The sequence below is a fragment of the Amblyomma maculatum genome, chromosome 5, assembly GCF_055883805.1.
Source record: "Amblyomma maculatum isolate TAMU_Amacu chromosome 5, ASM5588380v1, whole genome shotgun sequence".
Classification (NCBI taxonomy): domain Eukaryota; kingdom Metazoa; phylum Arthropoda; class Arachnida; order Ixodida; family Ixodidae; genus Amblyomma; species Amblyomma maculatum.
The window spans coordinates 37,141,901-37,163,953 of NC_139348.1; positions in this window are offsets into that span (position 1 = coordinate 37,141,901).

A 22,053-nucleotide genomic window follows, 5' to 3' on the forward strand; every position below is an offset into this window, starting at 1 on the left:
CGGCCAACCCTCCAAGACACACCTACAGATCTTCGAGAGCACTGCGTCTGCTTGCGTGAGCACTTGCAACTCCTTTAGGGGCACGGCAGGCTGGTCCCAGGCGTCCAAGGTCAACACGTACTCTGCCTCGTCCTCCGAATCCTCGGGAACCTGCTGAGATGGTAGCGGTAGGCGGCTTAAGGCATCCGCGACGAACATGTGCTTACCAGGCTTGTACTGTAACTTATACTTGTATGCGCCAAGCAGAATGGCCCATCTCTGTATTCGAGCAGCTGCCATGACGGACGTTTGCCTGTCATGCTTTAGGAGACCCAACAAGGGCTTATGGTCTGTAATGAGCGTGAACTCCCGCCCGAGTAGATAGTCTCGAAAACGCTGCACACCGAAAACTAAAGCCAGGGCCTCCCGCTCAATGTGAGAATAATTCCTTTCAGCGGCGTTTAACGAGCGCGAGCGAAATCCGATCGGACGATGTTCGCCATCTATGCGATGGGAAAGCGTGGCCCCAACACCATAGGGTGATGCATCGCATTCTAAAAATAGCTCTTGTTTCGGGTCGAAGTGCGTGAGCACCGGGGCCGTGGAGAGCGCCTCCTTCGCTATGGAAAATGCATCTTCTTCCTTAGAACTCCACACCCACTTAACACCCTTTTCGAGCAACCGGTACAGGGGGGCTAGCAATTACGTAGCCATGTCAGGCAAAAACTTGTTGTAGAACGTTACCATGCCCAGAAACGAGCGCAGCTCGCTCACATTTTGGGGGGAGGGGGCTGATTTGATGGCATCAACAGCTTTTTCAGTCGGATGCAGTCCGTCCGCATCAATACGGTGACCGAGATAAGTGACAGACATCTCGTGAAATCGACACTTGTCAGCACGCAGCTTGATGCGATGCTCACGAAAGCGCTGAAGAACCGCCCTGAGGTGATTGCTTTCGCCATCGTGGTTTTCCGCAATCAGAACGTCATCGAGGTATGCTTGTACCCCGGGCAAGCCTTGCAGAACAGTTTCGATACGCCTCTGGAATATGGCCGGTGCAGAAGCAATTCCAAAAGGCAAGCGATTGAAACAAAACAACCCTTTGTGGGTGTTGATTACGGCCAACTGGCGGGATTCTTCTTCTAGCTCAATCTGATTGTAGGCATCCCTCAAGTCCAATACGCTGAATCGCTGCCCTCCTCCCAACTGAGCAAAAATATCATCTATAACTGGCAGCGGGTACTGTTCCATTTCACACACTAAGTTCAGCGTAACCTTAAAATCTCCACATATGCGCACTTGCCCATCTTTCTTGAGAACTGGTACAATAGGTGTGGCCCATTCTGCGTGAGTGACCGGTGATATTATGCCAGCTGCCACAAGCCTGTCCAATTCCTCTGAAACTTTATCGCGTAGAGCGTAAGGTACTTTTCTTGCCTTGCAGAACTTCGGCTGTGCTTGTGGCTTGACCTGCAGGTGCACTGGTGGACCTGTCATGCTTCCCAGGGCCTCCGTGAATAAGTCTGCGTAGTCCTCCAGAACGGCAGTCTGTACAGCAGGGGTCAAGCTGCGGTCCTGTGGTGAACGCAGAACATGTAGCACAGCTGCTTGTTTGGTTTCGAGTTTCTGCAGCAAATCCCGGCCACAAAGTAGGGGTCCTTCGCAATATAAGACGATGAGGTTGCAATCGACAGCTGCAGTCTTATAGCGCACCCGCATAGGCAGCACTCCGAGTACCGGCAGTCTCCACAGATAGCAAGACAATTTAATCGTCGGTTTCTGCAACTCTGGCCATTGATTACTGTGTGCTTCGTAGGTTGTCCTAGGAATGACACACACTGGCGATCCGGTATCTACATCCATTAACAGCTTGATGCCATTCCAGCTGAAAGTTTTTCTAATTGGTGGCACCAACAGTTCGTTTGTAGTCACTGACCATAGCTGGGCTGCACTAGTTTCGTTATCGCTCTCTGTATGCGCTGTGACGTTCACCGAATGGTTTCTTTCCTTTCGGCACATTCGAGCCAAATGGCCTTGTGTGCCACAACTGTAACAGCGTCGGTGACGCATCGAGCAGGCGGCATTATCATGGCCGCTGTTTCCACAACGCTCGCACTGCTTGTCACTCGCGTTCCGCTTCGCGCGCCAACGCCGCGGCATCTTTAATGCTAGCAAGTCAGAGGAGGCTTCTTCGTGGCTTATCTTCTGCGAATCAAGCTCTGCATGCTCGGATGCTATCGCAAGTGCTGTCGCTTCAGCTAAGGTAAGATCTTTTTTTGCTAGCAATTGTTTTTGCAAGTTCTTCGAACGGACGCCACATACGATGCGGTCTCTCAACATCCTGTCGAGCATTGTTGAAAAGTTGCAGTTCTGAGCAATTCGTCGTATTTCGACAATAAAATCTTGTACTGACTCCCCTTCGTGCTGTTGCCGGTGAAAGAACTTGAAGCTTTCGGAAATCTCGTTCGGCGTAGGGTCGTAGTACTTGCTTAACTCGTCTACTACTGACTGATAGCTCAAAGAGTTTGGCTTCTGTGGGGCGACTTGTCTGCAAAGAATATCAATGGTTCTTGACCCAAGCGCGGCGACTAGCAAGGCTCTTTTCTTGGCATCGTCAGTTACTTGGTTAGCTTCGAAATAGGCTTCAACTTTGACGAGGTACGATTGCCACTTATCTTTCACGTCGTCGAACTCAGGCAGGTGGTGGCCCATGGCTGCAGGAAGGTCCGAGGCCTGGATACTATGGACAGACCCTTGTGTTATGGGAATCCTCGTCGCCACTGTTGCAAACGCCAGCGGCCCATCGGCCGGCGTTCGCCTGCCAACGGGTCGGCGGCGGCGAACCCGTTAGAGCCCAACGAGACTGATGGCTGGGGCAGAAAGAACTGGGTTTATTGTGTGGCTTGGGTTTTTATACCAAGCCAAAGAAAAAGAAGAAGAACGAAAGGAAAGCTGCAAGCAGAGGCTGCCGTGACGCTTGGTGATGACGAGCAGAGCGGAGGCGGGCACACGTGGCGCTGACGACGCATTTAGCAGTTCGCAGCAAAAAAAAAAAAAAAAACTCGTGGCTGAGTGGTAGCGTCTCCGTCTTACACTCCGGAGACCCTGGTTCGACTCCCACCCAGCCCATTTTGGAAGTTGCTTTTTATTTATGAAATGCATGCCGGGATTTATCGCTCACGGCCAACGCCGCCGCCGACACCGGCTTTTCTGCGACACGAGCTCCTTAACACTACCGCGTTAATAAAGCAGAAAACGGATAACACCTAAGTACAGCTGCTCTTCGCTGCTGCGAAAATCGCCGTCCCGTGAAGAGTGGTACACGGCCTCCTTCACTGATGACAACGGCTGAAACAGACGCTCAAGGTATAGCCTTAGTGGGCAAGTTATCGGAGCAGTACGTGATGCCGTTACCTGTTGAACGGCTGGCATTAGGTACGAGTGAGCTCAGAGACGTCAGAAAAATGGCGATCGCCATCAGATGGTGTGGAACGCAGGTCTGGAACGCACTTCCACGAGTAGCAATGTTATCATCTGAAACTACACTCACAATATAACTGCGCGAGCTTATTCTCACTGTCATGCTTCGGGAGCTATCATCTTGTAAGTATAAATGGTGACGGATTGGTATATGTGGATCCGAACTATCAAAAGATGAAGGCAGCAAGAGCCATCGTGGACTACATGATGGCCACAGCATCAGGCTTATGTACAGTTTAGTGGTTAGGGGGGCCAGCTACAACCTCCCGTGCAAGTCACTCCAAGAAAAAACAAAGGATAGCAATTAGTGTCTGCTTCAGAACAGGACTTGTGTTTTTGCAGAGAACAACATTCAACTTTTTAGAAATTGGTCTTAAAGGTTTATTCCGATTCTAGCAGTTTCTTTTTGTTTGGCGGAACAGTGCACGGCAAAGTGCACGGCGGCAAATGTTATTCTTAATAGTAGTGCAGCAACGAGCCAACTTTTATTTGCTTTCGGCTGTTGAGCATTGTGTATCTATTTTCCCAACATGACTGGAATGTACAGGCGCAGGAATGCTCTTGATGTTTTATCGCACTAAAAAGGGGTTGATTACTCGTGAGTGATTAGCAAACGCTGCATGACATGCTTTATTCTATGTTGTATTGGAAACTGGAAAGCAAAACAAGCGGATACAAGAGTTTCAACCTTGAATATTAGGGGGATATAGTCTGGGGTTTATTTTTCATCTAGGAAGTGTTGAGTTGGTTCTTAAACATTTTTCCTAAGCAGGTTACAGACGCCATGGAAAAAAAAAATATCCAGGAGAGGTTGGCGTCGAAGGCTTTATGGCTAACAAACGCATTGGTGAGAGGTCAGTATATAAAGCCTTGAGATACAGCTTTATTACTTTTGAGCAGTAATGCTTAAATAAATGAGTTCAGCATTCAATAATAATGACGAAAAGCGTAGAAATACATACGAGAACAATTCCACGTAGTTACTGAATGTAAAATTCTTAAAGGCGCAATTATTAAAAATTATTATGTTCCTCACGAATATCAGTTTTAACTACCGAAACCAATTATTGTCTTTGGCTTGTCATGGTCTTACAAATGTTGCTTTCCTTGATGATTTTTTCCATTTGTTCTGACTGTTTACGTATCACATAGAATATAGATGCACAAATCTTCCTTATTTTCGAAACTGTGACATATATTTAAATGTTATGAGTTTAGGGAGACATCTTTGCAAAAACGGGAGTGCATGTATTGTCCTTATTTCCTGATTTGATTATGCGATGGTTCTTTACACAATTACGTTAAAGTCGGGTCTCGATGTGGCGGTTGAGGAGACTCATTGTCCGTGTGGCAGTCACCTCGCACTCTTCTTCGTAGATATCGACTTCAAAAACATGCATTTTCTTGTTAAATACACGTAGGCCATCATTGCATGTTCCCAGCCCCACCTGCAAACGCTTTAACGCAAGAATATCTACTGCGTTTGAATTCAAAAGTTCGCTTGCCTTATGTTATAGCCGGGTCCGAAAAGCACGTTGGATATCGCGTTTCCTTCTGATGCGGTCTGTGGTGTCTCGTTGAGGCCCTTTTCTTCCCTCTCCGGTGGTGTTCGTTGGCGGAGTTCCCGGAATCTTCCTGGAGGATCGCAGGCGTTTATTTCGCAAACTCCAGGAAGGATTGTTGGAGGAGCTCACATTACCTCCCTGGTTTCGGCACCAAAAATTATAGAAGCAGGGTGGACACCAGGACGCCCCTAGCTATCTTTAATAAAAGTTACCTTACGCAGAAGCTGAAGCATGTACGCCGCACCAGTGCTCGACTAGCTCACACGACGGCCTCGTTTTCTGTGCCCCTGCATCTTAGCGCTATTGATCTTGCGAAATGCTGAAATATAGGGAAAGGATTGGTAAGCATCTGATTAGAATTGATCGTTTTGGAGGTTAGCTGCTTTAGAACGCGCAGAACTCAAAGGCGGCCGTCGTGGGAGCTTGTTAATGATTTGTGCGGCTGCTTATCTGTTCTTCTCGCTGTGATGATTTCTCACGTGCCCTTGCAATCAGTTGATCGTGCTCAAAGCAGCGCTTCCAGCTTTCGCGGAGGTTGACGTTTTCCGCAATGCAAACGTCTTGCATCTTGTTGAGGCAACCTCGGTTGGCGGCGTTCTCTTCGCTGCTTTTTGCCCATAGCATACAAAATTGTTTACCTGGATATAGAGAAAAGGCAACATGTCACTCAAGCCTAAACAAAAAAGAATAAATTGCGCACTTTCTTCCACACACATCCCAACCATTTACCTCCCCCTTCGCCTCAGTGACGGCACTGCGAAGTCCCATTTTAAGACTGCTGTTGAAGATCCTTAATCACTACACGGACTAGAACGTCCATACACAAACCGATAGCTGGAAAATCAAGGGCAATGGGAACTATACCCTTGGTGCTGTGATGAGCTGCAATATGCTCGCTCGGTGTATAAAGGCGCAAAAAAGAATTGACCAGTGCCGACCGAGTCGCAGTCACCTTGACGATAAGCAGCGAAAGATCAGCGCTGTTCCTTATTCATTGAGGACAGCTTTATGCATTGAATTAGGCTTGTCGATTGCAGTTCCGGTTTGTTAAATTGAATTAGGCTTGTCGGTTGCTGTTTCATTTTCATTTTACCTGTATAGTGCGAGGCAAATTACGCACAAGTTCAAAACCGGTGTGAAGTGGTGAAGTTTAAGAAAACAATGCGTGAATGCACCAAGAAGCAATTTATGCGGCCATATTTTTCATTTTTATTGGTGTTTTGCAGAGGCTCTCGCTGTCAAAAGGCCTATTGTGTTCAGAGCACATAGGAAGCTGCGCAATATAAATTTAGGTAAACCAAAATTCACTCAGAGAGAAGTAGAATAGTTGTCTAAGCGCTGTACAGAAATCAGTGAACAAAAAGGAGAATAAGAAAGGCAAGAAGGGTGGGGTTTAAGCATGTCTTGAGCTTAGGTATAAGAGCGAAGACTCTGTTAAGCATGGTTTAGTAAGGTTGTAGTACACGGCTTCACGTTTTGACTCATGGGAACAGAGCGGATTCACCCTAAAGATATACGCGATAGCGGCTTTAATCCCACCTTTTCATTCCGGCAAATTTTATGTTTCTATTGAAACCAGTTAATAAATAATATTAATTGGTTCATAGGAAGGGGAGAGGCGCGTAGCTGTCACTCTTGCTCTGCTCTGTGGACACCTGAACCGCGCCGTAAGAGAAGGGAGAAAGGTGGGAGTGAAAGTGGAAAGAGAGCCGTAGTGGAGAGCTACGGAGTAATTTCGACCACCTGAGGATCTTTAACGTACGGTGACATCGCTCAACACATGGACGCCACTTCGTTGTTAAAAGGCATTTTAACCAAAGAGTAATAATAGTAATAGTCGGATTTAGGCAAGGCAAGGTATCTGTCACTCTCGCCGTGGACATCAGCACCGCGCTGCGAGGGCAGGGAGGAAGGTGGGAGGGAAATAGAAATCGGTACAGAAGTGCGGCGTCACAACCACTGCGTTATCGCATCGAATAAAATTAAAACGGATTTGAGTTTTGTCGCAACGATTGCACAAGAGCTGTTTAACGTTTAGGTGGACCCCGAAATTATTTAAATCAAGGTCATATTGCTTTTTCATTATGATATTTTTACATTTGATTAGGTGTCTTGCTTGCAAAGGAAGGCGCTGTGTCTGCCTAGCGTTTTGGTGGGTACCTAAATTTAATTGGGTCAATGGCATTCGGGCACATTGATGTGAAATGTGAGGTGGCACAGCAAATAGTAGAGGGCATGCTAAGAAGAAATAAATGTTCTCATGCATCCTCTCGACAGTCCATTTTATATAGAGCGAGCACGTTCTCCGATAAATCAGGAGGCCTATTATATAACGGCCCTGTCGTGGAGGCGCAGTGGATAAGATGTCCTGCTATTCTGCCGGAGTACCCGGGTCCGATTCCGGCCTCCACGGGCTGTGTGTCGATGGAAGCGTAACGAAGAGGCGTCCTTGTGCTTTGCGATGTCAGTGCACGGTAAAGATGGCCAGGTGGGTGAAATTGCTAAGGAGTCCTACACTACGGCACCTCTTTTTCTTTTTCAGCTTTCATTACCACCTTCTTTTTCTCCCTTAGTGCGCAGTTCAGGTGTCTACAGAGCAAGTCTGACACATACTTCGCCTTTCCTTTTCTGTGAACCTATCACTATTATTGACAAATATCATTCAGAATCGGGGTAATATCAAGCCTTCAGGAGTATATGATTTTGGCTTTATGGTTATTGGCGCCTCTACTGCCGGCAACTGATCCTGTGGTTTTCCTATTATTCAGCATTCGAAAGGAGGCATATTTCAGTTTATCTTTGCACTGCAAGATAAACTGCGCGTTTTTTTTTTAATTTTAGGCCTCAGTTGCGGATCGCGCTCAAAAACTCCACTCCTGTCCGTCTTCTTTGTCTTTTAGACATAATTTTTTTTCATAATCAGAGTAGCCGACTCTACCTGCATGCATAATTTTCATCGTCGATGCATATGCAGGTAATATTGTTGACGTGTGATTAAATATTCTATTCTTAAGCACCGGCCAGTTGCACACATCATATTTCACTAATTTGGAGAAGTTTTCTTTTACTCTAAAACACTAGGCAGAGGAAATATACTTTTAGCTTGTGCGATGTCTTCAAGAACTGGAATAAGCTGTCTTTTGTCTGGCAGTGTCGTTTCAATTTCATTTTATTCCACTGAGTGGCTTGCCAGTAATAATTTCGGACTAATAGGTACAAATATAATGGAAGGCTAAAGCGCCCTTCAACGAGGTTCGCCGAGGACTATTGATAGACAATCTCTTGCATTTTACCAAGAACATTTTAACTCTTGGGTGCAGACAAGTGTACATTACTATCTCGTTTCTGTTTCAGAGTATAGGCAATACCGCTCTCTAAGATTCTATGAGCATAAAACTAAGCGGGTTATCTAGTAGCACATATATTGCGGCTTACCGTCTTTTCTTTCTTTAGTCGTTACAATAAAACATTTTTTATCTGCATGGAGTATGTTGTAACTGTCCTTCAAATTGAAGGCAAGATCACCTGTTACAGAAAAGAAGACGAGATTATTTTAGGAAATACTTAACATTTCAGAAATTGTTGCAGCACGTGAAACGCAATAGACGTTTATGCACGCCCATTAGCACTTCACCGAGCCATTAACTTGCACTAGCTTTCATTTACCGAAATATAATATGCACTTCATTTGTTTTTATAGAAATAAGATAATTGCTTCGAGTGGGCGGTCTCGGCGACATCAAAATAATTGTGCCTAAACGTTATAAATGCAAAACTCATGAGGCCACTTCAACATTTTAATTTTTATTCAGTATTTTTATTTGCTACTAAAAGCGTAATTTCCTAAATTTCTTCTTCACAGGACCTTTTAATCTCTAGCTGGCATTGAAGTGAGCCAGACGCACCTGACACAGAGGCCCGACAAATCATATCCTTCATAATATTCAGCATTTGCTAAACTCTTGTATGTTACACATGTGGGCGCCTGCGTGACTTAAAGCCTCGGTACGAATGGACTATGGGAACATCATTGGCGCCCACCGCTTCTTCCTTCACTATAGTCGCCCGAATTGCGCGTTGTGAAAGCGCGAGTGACAGTAACGTCTTCACTGTCGGCCTGATGACGAAAAAGTAGAAATGCGCCAAAATTCGACCATCGGTTAGTGAAGCACGAAAGGCAGTTCTGTCGGTGGATAATGTTCTTATAGTTCCTGAAATTAAATGAACACGCTGAAAATTTTGTATGTCCACCAGCTTCAACACAGTTTCTTGAAATTCCACAGCGGCGGTGGAGCTCAAAATGTACCGAGTATTAGGGGTAATACTTTTAGAGATACAGGGGCGTCTGCTGTGCTCAAGGATGCGGGATCTATTACTGAATTCGGCTGTAACTTTTCGGTAGAGCCGAAAAGCCAGACGCCCATGTATTTCTTCAGCTCACGTTAAAGAACAGCAAGTGGCCAAAATTTCCGGAGCCCTCCACTACGGATTCTCTTATTAACTTCGCTTGCGACGTTAACTTCCCTTTCGACGTTAAACCTCGTGAACCAAATGAAACCTAAATTTTGAGCCTTCAAATTTAGAACCACAAAGCGAAAAACAAACTTCAGACGCGGCTGTTGAGTTTTTTAAAATTCATCTAGTTGCATAACTAGGCGCCTAAAATGACTAATTACAGAACGCAGAGACACAAATGATGCCGAAATGTTGGTGGTGGCTAAGCTTGGTTAAAGCCTGGATATCAGAAGCGAAACGCTTCGGTGATTCCATGGCTTAGCGTGTGGTTCCTTGGCGTAGTTGTGGCTTACCTTGTTCACGATTGCGCCTTATAGATATACCATGGCTTATCATCACGGTGAAACATTGATTACAGCCGTACATCACATAAGATTAAACTTTGCTCCAATTCCACATCATCATCAGCGTTACACTTCTGTGCAGACATAAACACAGCCTGGTGAAAGCACGCGACACCGGCTAAAGGTCAACCGGCGGAGTAGCGGCGGCGGTCGCGGCGGCAGCGGCGGCTCCGACCACCTGCGCCTCTCCTGTGACGTCACGTGGTTTGCGTATGCGCAGCTGTGGCTTTTATTGCGAAAGCAATACTATGCCAGGTCTAACCACCCGTCGCTGTGTGCCGTGTCCGTGTCCATGACCGTGGTCCCCTGGCAGGAGCTGCCAACTTGGGTCTCTCGTTTCACATGGGACGGTTATGTCAGACTCAGCATGCCAGGACCCTTGCATTCACGTTACCTCTATAGGCCACTAAGGCACGTTCATATGGCTTGGTTAAAGCGGGGCTTTATATGTGTTTGAAACGACGGAGCACGCGCGAGACTCGGAGTTGACTAGCCCGTAGTGAAGCTTTTCGCTTCAAAAGGGCACTTTCAGTCCACCTCAGTGAGAAAGAGTGCAATGCTTTTATTTTCCGTATTAGCCATACTAGACGCATTCGACGCCATGCAGCCACAGGGAGTACCGAACTTTCACTGAAGAGACGGTTGGTTGGTTGGTTTGTGGGGTTTAACGTCCCAAAGCGACTAAGGCTATGTGAGACGCCGTAGTGGAGGACTCCGGAAATTTCGACCACCTGGGGTTCTTTAACGTGCACTGACATCGCACAGCACACGGATGCCACTCCGTTTCGCCTCCATCGAAACGCAGCCTCCGAGATCGGGTTCGAACCCGGGTACTCCGGCACAGTAGTCGGGCGACTTACCACTGCACCACCCCGGCGGGGTAACGCTGCAGCGATTATGGCGCGCATATTCAAATATATACTTTCTTATGCCAAGTCAATAAAACAGGCCTGCTTCGCTGCCAGGCGCAAGAAATGAAAACATTACATATGCGCAATAGACATATATGTAAGAGAATTAAAAGGAATAAGCCCTGTACATTGTAGCATATTAAGCATACGCAAGGCGGTTCAAGGAACGCTATCGTAAGGTTGCAAACAAAGCTGCCATAAGATACAAAGCAGAAAACAATGGGGTATACAGGTGTACGAAATTACGGGCATCCCTCTCGCTGGTGGCCGCTGGGAGCTGCTATGGCCAGCACTGATAGATCCGTGGTTGGTGTGATGAGCCGAGAAAATGTGACAATGAGAGGCGCTGCCAACTCGTGCAGATTCTTTGAAAGGGGAGGGTAAGATGGCAGTTTGAGCCACTGGCGGCCTTATATCCCGACTCTGGTACGCTGCTCTGGGAGAAACAGGCGATAAAAGGCAGTTTGTTAAATCGGAACATAATAGCCATGCCCATAACTGAACTTTTATTGCATATACCTATGGATGATCAAGTGCCACAGAGTTCCGCAGTGAACAGCAGAATAGATTCAAAATAGATTTAATTTACATCTGCGGATACATGTCTATTTTGGATGCCAGCCTGTGAGTACACTACTTATGTCCAACGGATATCGAAAAAATGGCGCGTCAGATTTAAAGGGTGTAGTGACGGACATCAGTACACCTTCATTGCAATTACTGCTATCATCTGAAGAACACAATAAAAGAGAAATTAACACCAAACATATATCCGTGTGAATCAAAGCAAACCTACTCAGACTACAGAAAAACCTGCTCGTGCCTTCCCCGCGAGTCTCCAAGCATGAGAGAGTTTTAGAAGAATTGATTTAAAGAAATTTCGTAACATTTCACACTAAAGAGGCCCCTCTAATTCAGTGACGCAGTCGTTGCAACACGTCAGCAGGGGACGTTTGCTGAACCCGGTTTACGGTTCGAGTATTTGTTATAGCAACTTAATTTTGTTTTTCTAAAAACAGTTCCAGATGCCTGCACGTTGAAAACCAGTACAATATGAATTTCTGATTTTATCGGAAACATGAATGATTTTGTATATTCCACGCCATTGAGCTGTTTATCGGCGCTAACAAAAAATTATTATTTCAAAATAAATTGCGGACACATACCTGGGCCTATGCCTAGTCAAATGCAGCAACCCTCATTGGCTTCCGTCAGTCTGAGAAGAAGTATTTCCTGAATGAGCTCCTGACAGGGTAATGCTGCGAATCGCGCCATCAAATGAGGCGAATCCATAGGCGATCTGCATCGGGAATTCGGCGCTACTGCAGCGCAGCGTTCAGCGCCGCCCGCGCCAGTGAATTTGAGGCGGTCGGCTCGATCTGGTTGCCTGCGGGGGAAAGCTTGTTGGCCGTCATTTCGGTTTTGTTTGATATATTCAATTAAATGAGCAAATGGGTCATTGAATGTTTTGAGAGCTACTTTCGACCATCCACACTGGCGAAAGGATGTCTCCCGATTGACAATTGTCATTTTTATAACGTGAAAGATGTCGACGAGGGGCCTGACCACGATGTGCCGCTCGCGACAAGAGAAGCGGTCGTACGACATTGAGCTTCACGTAAATAAACGCAGCTTTTATTGAACCTAGTACGCTGACAAATCATGCCGAAACGTTTAAAAAGCAGAACGAAGCTGAGGTGAAATTGATAAAGACATTGAGAGCCTGTTTTCTTCTTCGCTTGCTTACAGAAGCATTGTACATTCCTAGCGGTTTCGCTTGAAAGTTTCATACAATACCAAACAAATCCTGTTTGTGTGCCGCAGTGTTTGACAGGTCCGCGGATGGTATAAAAAGGCAGGTTCAGTTGCAGGTACGGATACCTTGGCGACTGCAAGCACTGTGCAAATGTAGCTTGCTTCATAAATGAAAAAAAGCACGACTCTCGTACCTTCGTATCGCAAGCGTGTAGAAATCCGCAGAATAAGCCGGCATCCAGCGACAAAGCATCGATAACTGTGATGTCTTTACCGGTATGGTTTTTTGTTATATCGCCTGGGACGAGACACTATTGAGCAGCTTGGCCCACAGATGCGAGACATTTTTGGAGGGGAACTAGGTTTGAAGTTCCTGCTTCGCGGACAGGGTATCACAGGCCTCCACACAGAGCAGTTTATCTTTTTTGGCGCCTGAAGAATACATCTGCCGAGTACTACGCTAGTCCATATCTGTACTTTTATGCTTTGAGCGTATGTTGGATTTATAGTCCCAAATAGAGGCCATATTTCAGAAATCCAGTTGCTAGAACACGCGGGCACATTTGTGTTTCACTTTGCATGAAATTCAACTGTAATTTGATGCTGTGACTGGACTACTGAGTTGCCCTTCCGGAAGTTCCACCTTTAAAAAATGACCAATGCAACTCGGTCCTGCACTTCGTCTACGATAGGCGCCAAATATGACGGCAGGAATCGTGGGCTGTAACGAGTGTTCCACCCACTGTAGCACTGGGCAGCGCGAAAAGATTATACTGTTTTTTTGCGGTAGAGCAGCATTTAGTTTGTTCGCCAATTTGTATCTGTTCGTGATCGACCTCATACACCATCAAAGTTCACTGCAGGATTACCTGCGGCATCCAATTCTGTCCGCGGCGGCCGCTTTTCGTTCGAGGCTCGAGCCAGGCACCCGTGTGCTGTGCGATGACAGTGCACGGTAAAGAACCCCAGGTGGTAGAAGTGTCCAGAACCCTCCACTACGGCGTCTCTCAGAGCCTGAATCGCTTTGAGACGTTTAATGCCATGAGCGGACAATCCAATTTTACTTAATTTACTCGCTGCACACCCACTGTCTACTTCCCTCAACATTATTCCACCAGGGTCTCCCCGGTAAGCGGTACAACTTGAATTTCAGCTCCCAGTCGCGATTGAAGTAATCTCTTGAGCAGAAATTTCTGCGCTTGTTATTATTATTGTTCGCATCCTTAGCAGTCGAAGCATCGCAGCAGCTTAGTAAAGCCACTAAATGAGTAATTCTTGCTGAATAAAAATATTTAGAACGCAAGGGAACACGGAGGCCGCAAGATACATAGCATCTGCGTCTGGGGCCACCTTATTCCTAGCTACCGTCATCTGCTAGTTGGCGCCGCTTGTGTCAGCAAACTCATTGAAGAGTGCCTGTAGGAAGCCTCGGTCGCAGGGGTACCCTGAATGAACATCACGTCTTTTTATATATCTACAGGCCAACAAAGCAGCTGACACAAGCAAAGCCTTTATTACAAAAGAGTTACACCCCACCCTAAGATAAAAGAATGAGCATTCCTGAAAAAGTTCATGATATTTCCACCTGACAAAATCCTCCGGCTGCAAGCAGCTGAATAAAGTAGGAACAGGCACTGTAACTATGAATGTCCTTTCAGCTGCAATCGTAACATCTCGCAAATAGCAGCGTGCTTTACAAATCAGTGCGCATAAAATAGAAATTAGCCGACCTAAGTAAATTCTATTCTGAAATGGTAGGCATTCCTTGTATTCTCATAACTAACGTTAAGAGGCCGGTTGTCACAGAACAGTTTGGAGCGTTGTAATGAGGCGGCTCGCCAGTGAAGACTACTGGCCAGAGTGTATATGGGCATCATTTTCGATGCGCATTTGCTCACAGAAGCAAGCCCCGTCTGTTAGTGAACCAGGACAATACGTTTGCAGTGCTGAGTTTGTTATTGTCGGCTGTCCCTGTTTTTTCGCGCTGACATTTCTTAATGTAAGTGGAAATTATCTAGACGCTTTTAGAAAACTGCCTAGATAGGGCCATGTGCTATAATTCGGCGTCGTCATGTAGAAATGTGTGGCGATAAAGGCATGCTTCACTTAACTACTTGCGGGTTCCGCAGCCTTGTACAACATATCGAGGAAGCGCATTCACAGTTCACCATTAGTATGAAGTCCTCCGCCATCACCGACTGCCATATGGAATGGCGGCGCTTTCGAGGGAGGTTAGTTATAAACGCAGCACAACCGCAGGGGCTATGCAACCCATGCCGTGAACACGAAACTTCTTTTGCGACAAAGTGCTGCCCTCTTCACCGAGTGGCATTCCAAGGGTATGGATTTCATTATCATCATCATCATCATCATCATCATCATCATCATCATCATCATCATCATCATCATCATCATCATCATCATCATCAGCCTGATTATACCCAATGCAGGGCGAAGGCCTCTCACATATTTCTCCACTTAACCCGGTTCTGTGCTAGCTGCATCCACTTGACCCCTGCGAACTTCTTAATCTCATCCGCCCACCTAACGCTTTCCTTCCTTTGGAATCCAGTTTGTTACCCTCAGCGACCATCGGTTACCCTCTCTTCGCACTACGTGTCCTCCCCATGTCCATTTCTTCTTCCTAATTTCCACTAGAATGTCGGTAACTTGAGTTATTTCTCTGACCCACTCTGCACGCTTTCTATCTCTTAATGTTACCCCTACCATTTTTCGTTCCATCATTCTCGCAAACGCAGAGCTAATCGAAATCGCTTGGGGGTTAAACTGTTTATCGGGTATAGCGCGCATATGTATACAGTGGCTACATTTTCTTTGCCGCTGTGCTCCGCCTGTGACGGCTGCGTGTCGAGCGCTCGAAGTATTCTACGAATTCCGGTACTTCAGGGGTACTCAGTAACTTTTACAAAGTAGGGAGAAAAGCTTTGCGAAAATTTATCCCTTGTAGCTCAGATCTTTTAGCTGAAATTCCTTTAATTTTTTTTGCTTGGAACTCCTCTTTTTTTTTTTTTTTTTTTGAAAGTGTTCGCTGAAGCATTCGGCAGAGAGTCGTCAGATTGCGTTCTCTGTTGTTGAGCTCCGGCCTATGCATACAGGCGCTAGCTCGTGCCTTGCTTTATCGAGATTTAAATTACTGACATGGCATAATAGCAAGCATAGCTGTGGCTGTTCAATTTGTACCGAAATGAGAAAAATCCAGGCTTTATATGTCGATAAGTGATATCCTAGTGCAGCACAGTCAGCAAGAAAAAACTGAACTCTTGCTGCTAGAGCTTCTGCTTTGCTTGCACTGAACTCTATTTAGTGAAAACTGTGCTGAACACCTTTGCATATTAAGCAAGGTTAGGAAACAGTTATTGTCAAAGTATTATGAAAAGAGACATTTACCGGCAATTTACAGTAAGCTATATAAAGTGCGGAGAAACCTTTCAAAATAGGGGCCTTACTTACGTTCCCTGCTCGGCTTCAGTTCCATTTCTATTCCTTCTTCCTTCCGGATGAATGAAAAATCTACGTTTTGTAAGCTGGAATGTGCAATAAATCAAATAAGGTTGATGACAAGAGCCCCAGGTAAGCAAGCACACCTATTACGAAACCGCACATTTAGGTCAAGAAGCACACAGTAGTAGTCAAATCCATCGCGAAAGCGGCCAGTACGAGAAACACTCCAGGTATTAAAGCTTGGTCTCGGCAAGGCTACCGCACTCGAACACCATGTCCCGAACAAAGCAAACATATGGAAAGAAAAACGGTACACTGGTAGGATCTTTGTAGATTTTTGCCATAACCACCAGACGTACATATCTAAAGGAAGAAGTTCAGAAACGAGATCATCGGGCATTGCGCGTGCCTCAAACGTGATCTCTAGCCACGGGACCACATACTTTCAGTAACCTTAACTTGCAGCTACGTCAAAGGGGCCCCATTAGTTGACACCAGGATTTATATGCATACCCCCTCTTTTTTATAACATACCCCCCTCTAATGCTTGCTCATGCTCCGCCAGACTACAGAACATGGACCGCTCCCGTCCGACTAGCCCTTTTTCTTTCTTCACTGTAGAGATACCAGAAACAACCTTCACTTTGCCCGTACAGGCAAATTGGACTTCGTGGCTACTCCTGTAACGTACCACTAAGAGAACGGCGAAGGTGAACGCGTCAATTTGAAAAGTATTTGCCTCAGCTCCTAAAAAGAGACGCTCCTAATTAAAACTCAATGGAGAAATATTTCTAACACTAGATCTAAAATAATATTTGATTATAGTCGCCAGCATTTTTGAGAACTTGGTGGAATCAGGTGCTGACAGCTCGGCCTCTGTGAAGAGCTCGCTGCTCACCTCAAGAAATCGCCGACCCATGTAATGTCACCCTTGGCTCCGTGAGAACACTGCTGAGGTGAAGTTACTACGAATGGACCGACCTATCCTTCACCATTGTACTTCTTCGTCAGTACTGCTGTGATCCCTCTTAGGTATATTTTTCTTCAAAAGATATCAAGGCAAATGTGCAGTCGTGAATGTAAGCTTCAAACCTATCTCCTTTCTTCAACAGCCCAACTTTACCAGATGTCCTCGAATACCTTTGAGAACAGTTAGCTTCGCATCCAAGTGAAATGTCGTGGTCTCCCTAGTGGTTATCAACGTGATGTAGAAGGCGTACACGAGAGCGACATGGAATCGCTACCTAGGAAGAGGAATTTGTGCCGCATGAGGCATTGTCTGTTGCAAGAAAGTGCCTTCTTCTGCTCCTAATGCTTTCTTTCTGTCTCTATTGTTTTCTATGCTTGAGAATGGCAGTTAGTGATAACGGCTGCCGATTTCATTTGTGGCGGCTTTGAAGCTGTCGACAGCAATATGTGTTTCCTTAATGAAATGACACGATCTATAGCCTTCCTTGTTTAGATATTTTTAACCCTGAAGAGTATCCAGGCATGGACCCTTAAACCTCGTGTGATGCATTTAGAGTCACTTTTCATGGTAGTATTGTAAGTAAAAAAAAACCAATATAACACGGAAGAGGCAATTTTGATAGACAACACCGCAAAAAATATTATTTTGTTGTAGACATATAAAGTAATGGTTACAGTCCCTGGAATTCTTGCATAAGCAATAGCGACACTGTGGAAAGGCAAATTGTCTTGTATAATTTTGCTGTGACTCAAAAAGCAATCTTGGGCACAAACTACTGCTTGTTTATGCTAGGGCTAACCAAACTTTTATCGGAAGATATCAAACTTTGTCAGCGCAAACATGGTTTTGCGTTCCTGTACAAGATACAATCAAAATCGTAGTACGTTGTTAAAATTGAGCGTAACATTTCCGAATACTTTGAAGAGCATTTGCAATACCCATGAGGAAAGATTGAATCACTCCTAAATACATACGCTCTCATCATGATGTTCGCACTTGTTCTGAAAGGCAAAAAAGAGTGAATGTATAACAAATTAGTGTTCACATATTAGTGCTAGTGTTTTGATAAGAAAATTAGTGTGGCCACCCCCTTTGAAAACAGTAATATTTGCAGAGGCATGCGCATTTTCGAATGCAGCCTCCACGCTGCCGGGTTGTTGTGGAGATGATGTTAATTATCGTGCTTCTTCGGTAAAAGTAAGTCAAAAATTCAGTTTAAGGATTAAACTCCAATTACAAGGTTCAGCATTCCAGTATCGGTATTTATTTTAGATCCACAAGAAAAGATGCTTTTTTGCGATGATATTGAGGCTGCTTCAGAATCCTTGTTCTAGCTGATTGCGAGCAGGTGTTGCGCTAAGAATAAAATTGATTTATAACCGACCGCGGCTCCTTCAAGCGTTTTCTTCTGTGTGCAGATCTCAAAATATAATCTTGCAACAGTTTTGACACATGTCCTTGATATCAGCGCAGTGCGGCTGAGTGAACATTCTTTTCGCATTCGTGCCCATCATCCAAGATAGGAGGAATTTAGCAGCATCTGAGTGACCAGGCAGATATTTAGTCGAATATATGGAACCCCGCCTCATAAGCTTCGTTACTCCTTGCCCTTAGACAAAGTACCTGCTCGGAAGCGCATCGATTCCTTTCTGCCCGGGCACATGATCCCCCGATTCACTGTCAAGCAAACATTCATAGAAAGGTTTTTTCTCTTCTTGCTGTTAGTCATTAGGTGCACAGAAACTGCCATACAGGGCTCTGGAATAACGGTGTCCACTGGCTTTTCTTTCGGCACAGTGCATAGCATCAAGCGTACAAAGTTTTCACTGCTTCTGTATGCTACAATTTTAGCCCCCCAAGAATCAAGAATTTGTCACAAAAACGCACACCTTGAACATTAAGTGGATGCCGTTTACTAAGTTTCGGCTTCATGGTCGAATTATTTTTTCACCAGAGGCGCATTATGGGTTTTGGATTACATTTTTTGATAAACGCACGCTGTACACTGATCTTTTTTGTTTTCTTTATTTCTGCTTGCGTGCTTCCTTTGTTTGTATTTCGTTACCCCATTTTTCCTTTTTTTCTTTTCGTTCGCCTTGTACGGGTATTTCTTGTGCTAGCTGAATGCAAAAACAAAATTTATATTCACTACATTTAGCACGAATATTTATACTTAGAACTTGAGCGGAGATTGATTCCATACCAAAAAATTCCATATCGCCCCTAACCGGTTTTTACCGGTACGGTCTGGTATTAAATTCGTAGCGGTGTGACCCATGCTATAGGAATTCTAACAGGTTTATACTGGGCAGGCAGAACACTCAAACGGGGCAGGAAATGTCCGGTAAGCAGGCAAGTCGATACGCACAGACATTGTCTGGTATGGACGACTAACCTAACCGACTGGTCCGGTATAGAGCTCATACCGAACAGAAATGTCCGGCATGCAAGTTAAATTGGACAAAGCATAACGGTCCGATATGTATTCCAAACCGGAGAAACCGGTATGACATTGAGATCATATACCGGATAGAATATGTCTGACTCGGAAGAAATACAGGACGAACTCGCCCAGTATGAAGTCGATACCGGAGAGAGTATTTCAGTTTCTGAACTGAAATCTGTCAGATTGAATCTTCGCCAGAATAAATAAGTCTGTAGGCCAGCGCGCTAAAAAAGTGATAAAGCCTACACAATATACATTAATTTTTTTCTGTATGTGTGAGGTAAGTGTGTTTTATAAAAACACCTCAAAACTGAACCCAGAGAAATATACCTTAGCGATTAGATACGCACTATGCATTGATTTTGTGTGCTGTGTTCACAGAGCATCTGCGCTCATTAGCGACAATCGCTGCAGCTTATCTGATGTCCTGCATTCATATCTGCAACTTAAGAGTCTTTAACGTCAAAGTTCAAGAAAGAAAGCAGCGTTTTACTAGTGAAAGCAAACATATGATGGTGCTTAATAGAAACAAATTGCTGACTGCTGCTATATGCACTGACAGTCGCATAGCAGGCGAATCTTCCTTTTTATACGTGTAAGGCTCTTAGCCGGAAGTGCAATAATTGGTGTCGCTGCTCCACTGGCAGAAAGTTAGGCTAAATGGTATGCAATATGGCAAGCAATATTACGCCAGATATCTTTGTATTTAGCAAAAATTACATGGCTTCTATGATTTGACAAAAATCCAATCAGTCGCAAAAAAAAGCTGCGTTTTAAAGATGCGGTATTTTGGGGAACACTGATATTTACGAGGAAAAATCAGTGTTTAGAGGCCGATGGGGAACTACGATGACCTTTCCTACACCTCACGAAAACGTGTAGTCCATAACAGCAAATTTACTCTAGATAAGTAGAAATATGGCCGCTCTAACCGGACGTCATTGTGGATTAAACCGCTCCAATTCACTACTGCATGACGACTTCTGCTTAGTGTTTGGGTACACGACTGTAGAATCCCAAAATGCGGATGCATGTTTTTCACATATAGTCTTGTTGTATAGCTGCGCATATTTCTTCAAAACAAGCGATGTTTTTATATTCCGAAAACCGGGCCACCGGCCCATACAGAAAAATTCCAGAATCACCAATACACCGCTTTAATTTCAGTACAGCCTGTAGAAAAACAAGACTATCGAATCCTGTATAAATTTGAGAGGGAATTTATTAAGCTTACAAATCTATTTTGTTGAATTTTTGTCATGTGCCTGGTCTTAGATATTTGTTTCCAAATTTAAGCTAAATGCACGGGAGAGCATGGGACTCGGCATGAGGCTTCCCTATTGTGTGACGCAGGGGTTGTGTAGGGCACTCGATATGACAAATAAGTGGTGTGACAGGTGACAGTGATTACTTCTCTTGCTTGAGCCCGGAAACCGGCGAATCACTGAAGTAGGTTAATTAGACAGGTAAGGCTGAAATTTCTGACACCAATGGTTTAAGACAACACTGGCATATTGCTAAAATCCTGGGAGAAAAGAGCAATCTAGGGGCCTTGTCTACCAATTATATATATATATATATATATATATATATATATATATATATATATATATATAAATCTTTGCAAACCAAAAAAGGGCCCAAGGACAATCTTTTGCAAAATTTACGTTGATCAAGGATGCCTACAGCGCAATGGTACCCTGTTTGCTGCATATTCATTTTCTTAAGCAAAACGATGTTTCTCCTGTCAGAAGCTGTCCCGCGTACGTTGTGAACGGCAACCACTGAAATAATAAAGTTGATGGAGAGTCTCCTATCTCGTAAGTACCGTACAATATGTTCACGGTGCTGCATACTGATTGCTCTTTGGCATTCCGTGCTTTAGGTGTGACGAAACAATAATTTGATAATCGAATGCTGTAGCTACTGCGATTCATTCGATTCGAAATATTTTGGTAATTGTTGGGTTCATGGTCAAAGGCTGGTACGTTCGTTTTGTCTATATGTGTATAGCTGTACTAAAAGTTTACGTTTTCGAAGCTTTCTTCAATACATTACTAGACTTAGAGTGTACGGCTTTAAATTTATGAAAATGCGTGCCTTTAGGGCATTATGATGTGAATCATTACTTTGTTGCGACCGCTTTCTTATTAATCCTCTCCGTCAAAAATTTACCAGAGAAACAGGACAAAATATCTCGGCTTACTTAATCAGCACGAATGCTGCATACTTTGGATAATATTTAATGTCCAATTTTTAACTTGCCTCGAAAATATATAGCAACTAAAATAGATGCGATAATTTTCTCTATGCAACTTGGGTTTCCACTCATCGAAGCCTTTTTGTCCCTCTCGTGACGTCATTAAACATGCCGAATTAATCAGAAAGCAAAAAGTTCCAAAAGACGTGGAAGAGGCACAACAGACGATGAATGTCTTGTAGATTTATCTGATACCGTAGCTATATTGAGAAATGGTAAAGAACTGACACTTTAATATTTTCCTCTCCTCATCCGCTAGAACATAACGAATCAAAAATTGGAAACGGCAGCACCCTTATTCAAAGAGTGCACGCAGCTAAAATGAGCAGCTTCGAATGATAGGTTTCGTTGCAAAGAAGCCAATAC